The sequence below is a fragment of the Canis aureus genome, chromosome 12, assembly GCF_053574225.1.
Source record: "Canis aureus isolate CA01 chromosome 12, VMU_Caureus_v.1.0, whole genome shotgun sequence".
NCBI classification, from domain to species: Eukaryota; Metazoa; Chordata; class Mammalia; order Carnivora; family Canidae; genus Canis; species Canis aureus.
The window spans coordinates 19,811,363-19,816,940 of NC_135622.1; the positions used below are offsets into that span (position 1 = coordinate 19,811,363).

Below are 5,578 nucleotides of genomic sequence, written 5' to 3' on the forward strand. Positions count from 1 at the left end.
TGGTTTCCCTGTGAAATGAGAAGGATGGCCATGAACTCTAAGGTTGCTTTCAGCTCAATGATTCAAGACTTTGTATTGCTGAGCATTACCCAGGGAGTGTTTTATCATAAAAAGCAATGAAGAAAGATAAGCAGCACTGCCAGAGGCCTTGTGTTCCCCTATCACCTTTTCATTACCCGAAGACTGTTTGGAAGATACTCTTTTTCTGGAGAGTACACATTTCAGATTGGCACATCTCTGACTCAGATGTCAGACCAATGGTTTCCAGCAGCGCTTTCCAAAATTGGCTCTGTGCAAAGGCAAGGACACCATTCCTTGCCAGAGGACAGGGAAGCTGGCAGGATGATCCCACCCCAAAAGATGAGGACTCTGGAAGTAGACACTTCACCAGCCCTGTGCAGCTGTATAAAGAAAGGAACATGGTTGATGGATTTCCTCCTTTCACAGAGCAAGGAAACATTTGCTTTTTACTTTGTTTTCAGCCTAAATAGGGGCTTTTTCTAAACAGGGAGTGCCTTGCTCAAAGATAGGGACACACTGCCACCTGCTGGCTCCCTGTTTTGTTACACCAAGGAATGCTTGCTTAGGCCAAAGCAACGCAGACTTTCCCAGACAGCATATTTAGGTATATCAGAAAATATCAATAAGTTTCTCATATGTTAATGAGTATATGAACAAAATTTGATGTCCTTATGAAGTAAAAGGTTCAAAATAATTCCTCTGTGGATATTCAAGTTCATAGACCTAAAAGAGATCTTCACTAAAATTAGCAGCCAAGGATATTTGAGGATCCTTCAATAATTTCAAGAGCTCATTTATGTTTAATAGGCATGTTTTAGTATAGATGAGTATTTTGAACACATTATGTCATGTGCTTTATTTCACTTGGTACTTATTCATTTATTATTTGCATATACGGCAAGAGACAATTAAACTACATTCTTGTTAAACACTTCTGGCATTTGGTACTATCAGTAATTCAGATTTGCCCTCATTAATTTACACTATTAGGCTCTGTGATTAATCTTCTACTATTGGAATGGTGAGGAGGTTAAAAGATATAGAGGTTAATACAGATATAAATGGAATAAGCTCTGTAATTTTATCAGGAAAGTGGTTTGAGGCTAAGAGTTCAGGAACATTTTATTTGAAATGGCTTTTGTGTTTCTCCATCACTGACAATGTTCTTTGGTTTTGGAACCTTTAATTGCTTTTACTGCCCCCCCCAATTGTTCAGTGTGTGTGCTGTCAGTGTCTACACTAATGTATGATATTTATTAGTGAAATGGCTGTCTTCCCTTTCCACCTTGAAATTTGGCCCAGAGTAGAAATAATATTTAGATTATTATGCAAGGCAAATCATGTAGTTTCACATTGCCTTGACTCCTTCCATTTTGAAGCTGGATTTTGGCTTTACATCTTCATAACCAAAAGGTCCATTAAAATGTATTTGGCTCTGTTTTTGCTCCATCTCTAAAGTAACAAGAAAAAAAAAATTCTTGGCATTTCTACCAAACAAGGCTTTTAAAAATATTGATGTCCAGTCTCAGGTTACCCCATTTCATAAACCTAATGGGGCAAGAAACAAACTTATCCACATACAACTTACTCTTCCCTTGGTATACCCTTCCCCTCTCTTTCAAGATACAGTATTCTCCAAAGTTATTGAAATATTTTTTTAAAGGCAAAAAAGCAGATTGATAGATGCTCCTGATATGAATGAAGAAAGGCCAGTCCTAAGATCCCATTTCCCACATAGCAAAGCCTCCTCTGAGTTGTTGGGATGTTCTCATCCCAACAAGATGAGAACACTCTTAGTGGGTGGTCAAACCACCGGCTGGACTCATTTTGTGTACACTGCCTTTTATCCTTATGTATATCAGCCTCTTATGTACCAGACTCAGCTATATACTCTCTGGTGTGAAAAGGCAGTGCAGTAGAAGGGACATAACTCAGACTTTGGAGAGCCACAAACAGGATTTGCACCCCCTTCTGCCATCTTATTCTGCATTCCTGAGGAAGTCACTTCGCCCTCTTATAAAGTGGCACTAACAGTCCCCACCTTGCACGTTAGTAAAGGCACAAAGATAACATAATTGTACATCCTATCTATGGAACACTTGTGTGTCAAGCACTGTGCCAAACACTTCACATTAAATAGCTTAACTGATGCTCGCAACAACCTCTTTATTATCACCATCCCCATATTACAGTTAAGGAATTGAAACAAAGGGCAGGCTAAGTCATTTCTCCAAGGTTAAAAAGCTGAGAAATCAGTAGGGCCTCACACCAAAGCAGATCTGACTCCAGAGGTATAGCTCATTTCATGACATGGACTCCTTGTCTGGGTAGTGCCTGGAAAATAGTAAATGAGAAATAAATCATAAGCATTATGTTAGCTAAGCACATAGACTCATATATCTGACTTTCCCATCACTCTTGACATTGTACTCTGTACAGAGCAGGCTTTAGGGATTATGTGTGACTTGCTTGCTTTAATTGACATTCTCATAATACAAACACACGTACATATGCACTTAACCCAAGAGTTTCCTGGGGTTGCTATCACAAAATGCCACAAACTGGGTGGCTTAAAGCCACAGAAATCTATGGTCTCACAGTTCTAAAGGCTCAGAGTTTAAAATCAAGGTGTTTATAGAGCCATACTCTTTCTGCAACTTAGTGTTTTGTAGGCAACCTTTGGCATTCCTTGTCCTTTAGATGTATCACTCCAATCCTCCAACTTCACATAGCATTCTCCCTGTGTCTGTTTTCACATGGCTATTTTCTTATAGGATACCATTCATATTATTAGACTCCCACACTATTCTAATATGACCTCATCCTAACTAATTATATCTGCAATGACCCTGTTTTCAAATAAATTCATGGTCTAGGTTAGGGGGGGTTAGAACTCTAACTTATTTTTTGGGGAGTACAGTTCAACTCCTAACAAGAGCCATCTCTCTTTATCCATAGCTGGATGATATCAACTGAACTAATGAGCCCTGGAGAATCCAGAATCAGATAGGCCAGCATTCAAATTAAGCAGGTTACCTAAGTGACGGATGCCTACTTTTCCGTCACTGCCTAAGTGACGGAAAGTGAAGATATTTACCGCACCAACCAGAGAGTTGCTGTGATCTTTAAATGAAATAAGACCATAGAACCCTGGGCACTGTGCCTGGCATATGCTAATCCTTCAATCTGACTAGTATTGGATGCATTCTGTCTGGGGTCTCTACTGGGTAGGTCTACCACTGAGATGGCTCTCCTGCCCTGTGTAGACAGATACTCAGAGTCTTTAGTTAGGCATTTGCATGCCCAGCCTTTGCTCCAGCCTCCTCTGCTCTCTTTTGAAAACAGCAAATGACATCCCATAACTCCCAGAGTCAGAATAATCACTCTGATCTAAAAGTTAGAAATTCCCCTAGCTTAGCATTATCCTTAGAGATCTAGCAGCCCAAACTAAGCTGACTTTGCCTCTCATCCTTGTCATTTTGGCTTCTGAGCACCCAACTATGTGACACAGGAACTGGCTGAAGCCACATTGCAAAGCAAGGGGAAAAACAGTGGCCTCAGATATGCCTGGTACAGAAAGCAGCAGAGGAAAATTAACTCACCTCTTTAATCACAATTTTGCATCCCAGAATCTTCAGCTGACAGAAATGATAATCATTTGGTTCATTGATTCTGGGATTAATCACTGAGGTTAATCCTGGCATGTATTGATTCCATTTCTGCTGGCTGTAACTAAAGTGTTCAAATTACTTATTCCAACTCTGACAGCAATGGGTTCCCAAACAAAGGAAGTCAAAGATGAGCTATTACACCTGACAGCTCTGCACAGCACCTAATGACAGCGTTGACTACCCATCTCTCGGCAAGAGGAGCCCCTAATAGGGTAGCATCAAGCACCTGTTCTTGCTATTATACACTGGTGTTTTATAAAGTTGATCCATCAGTGTCTAGAAGAATTGACGGTAGTTTTATCTCAAAGAATCTGAACTCAAAATTTGGGGGCAAAGACAAGCAAATCATGTAGGCAACATAGTAAAACATGGCCCATTTCACCAGCTTGATTTCTATCAGAAAATATCAGCATCTGTTACCCTGAGGTCTTCTAGAATTTCACAGTGCTGACCATCAGCCAACAGAAACTTCATTGCAAAAGTAAAATTTGCAAAATGATGACACAGTGTATTCATCCCTTCCTTAGCCTGTCGGTGTGAACTGCTGGTCTGTTAGACGCAATGGACTGTCTTTTACTAAGCAGTCTTGTATGGCCTCTTAAAAAGGACAAAAAGTAATTTCCAGCTTGGTGATACAGCTGACTAGTGGTTCCGAGTAACCATCTCACTACAGCACAACTAAAGCCTAGAAAAGATAAAGTATTTATAACATGGCTGGTTTCACAAAAGGTAGGGAAAGTATCAAAACATAATAATAGTAAATAGAGGCCTGAGTGATAAGAACAGTGGGGTAGGAGTGGGCAAGTCTTTGTTATGAGGGACTGTCCTGTGTGGCATAGGATGTTTAGCAGCATCTCTGCCCTCTGTCTATCAAATGCAAGTGGCACGCACTCCACCCCATTTTAGGATGAAAAATGTTTCCAGACATTGCCAAATATCCTATGAGGGACAAAGTCACTTCCAGTTGAGAATTAGTAATTTAACTTTATACGTTTTAAAGCTAAACTTACTAGGTAAAATTGAAAGGATAACTACTAAAATAGACATACACTATAAAAATTTCAAACAAATTGAGAGAAAACAAGAAAGAAATATTTTAAAAACCCCAAATAAGGCAAAATACATATAAAACTGGGACAAGTACACATCATAAAAAACAATGACAGTAAACAAATCCAAATACGTCCATCATAATACAGAGTTCCACTTCACAAAGGTAGTATGAGGAGCTCTTGTCTCCGGCAAAACAATAACTGGTAAAATTTATTTAAAAAAAAAAACATTTAAAATCTCTGGAAAGTGCCTTAAGAGCATATAACAAATAAGAAATATTTATTAAATAAAATTTACTCTATCATGGTGCAAATAGTATGAGTCTATGACACTTGAGCCATAATGTTTCCTCCCCTCACCTTCCCAAGTCAGCATGATAAATCATAAGGAATCAGAGCTTGTTAAATAACACCTTAGAGATGCCATCAGCCAACTCCAAAATGTTAGAAATTACAGGACGAATGGTTTACTTCTTTAACGTGTAAATGGCAAGTGAAAAAGAAGGAGACAAGAGCCTGCTTTCCTGGCCTGATCCATGTCATTTCAGGGAATTTTATTCCATTCTCAACTGCCATGAGAGTCCTCAACTTTGGCTGTGCCTATCCCTCCTGATCCTTTCCTCTGATTCCTGTGCATGCTTTACAGGTGATCATGTGATCTAAGGATTCTGTTTGTTTTTAAGATTTTATTTTTTTATATGTGTGTGTGTGTGTGTGTGTGTGTGAGAGAGAGAGAGAGAGAGAGAGAGCCACATGAGTGAGGAGAGGGACAGAAAGAGAAGGAAAGAGAGAATGTCAAGCAGACACTCCCCTGAACATGGAGCCTGACATGGG

The 5,578-nt window shown here is 39.5% G+C and overlaps 1 long non-coding RNA gene across 1 annotated transcript; it reads right to left on the minus strand.

The window, feature by feature from the left end:
* Positions 1–2,170: 2,170 nt before the first annotated feature.
* Positions 2,171–3,798, minus strand: LOC144280718 (uncharacterized). Its single transcript, XR_013349118.1, has 2 exons — positions 3,624–3,798; positions 2,171–2,355 (listed from the first exon to the last, which is right to left on the minus strand). It is a non-coding gene; the product is annotated as an uncharacterized LOC144280718 (long non-coding RNA).
* Between the last annotated feature and the right edge of the window lie 1,780 nt (positions 3,799–5,578).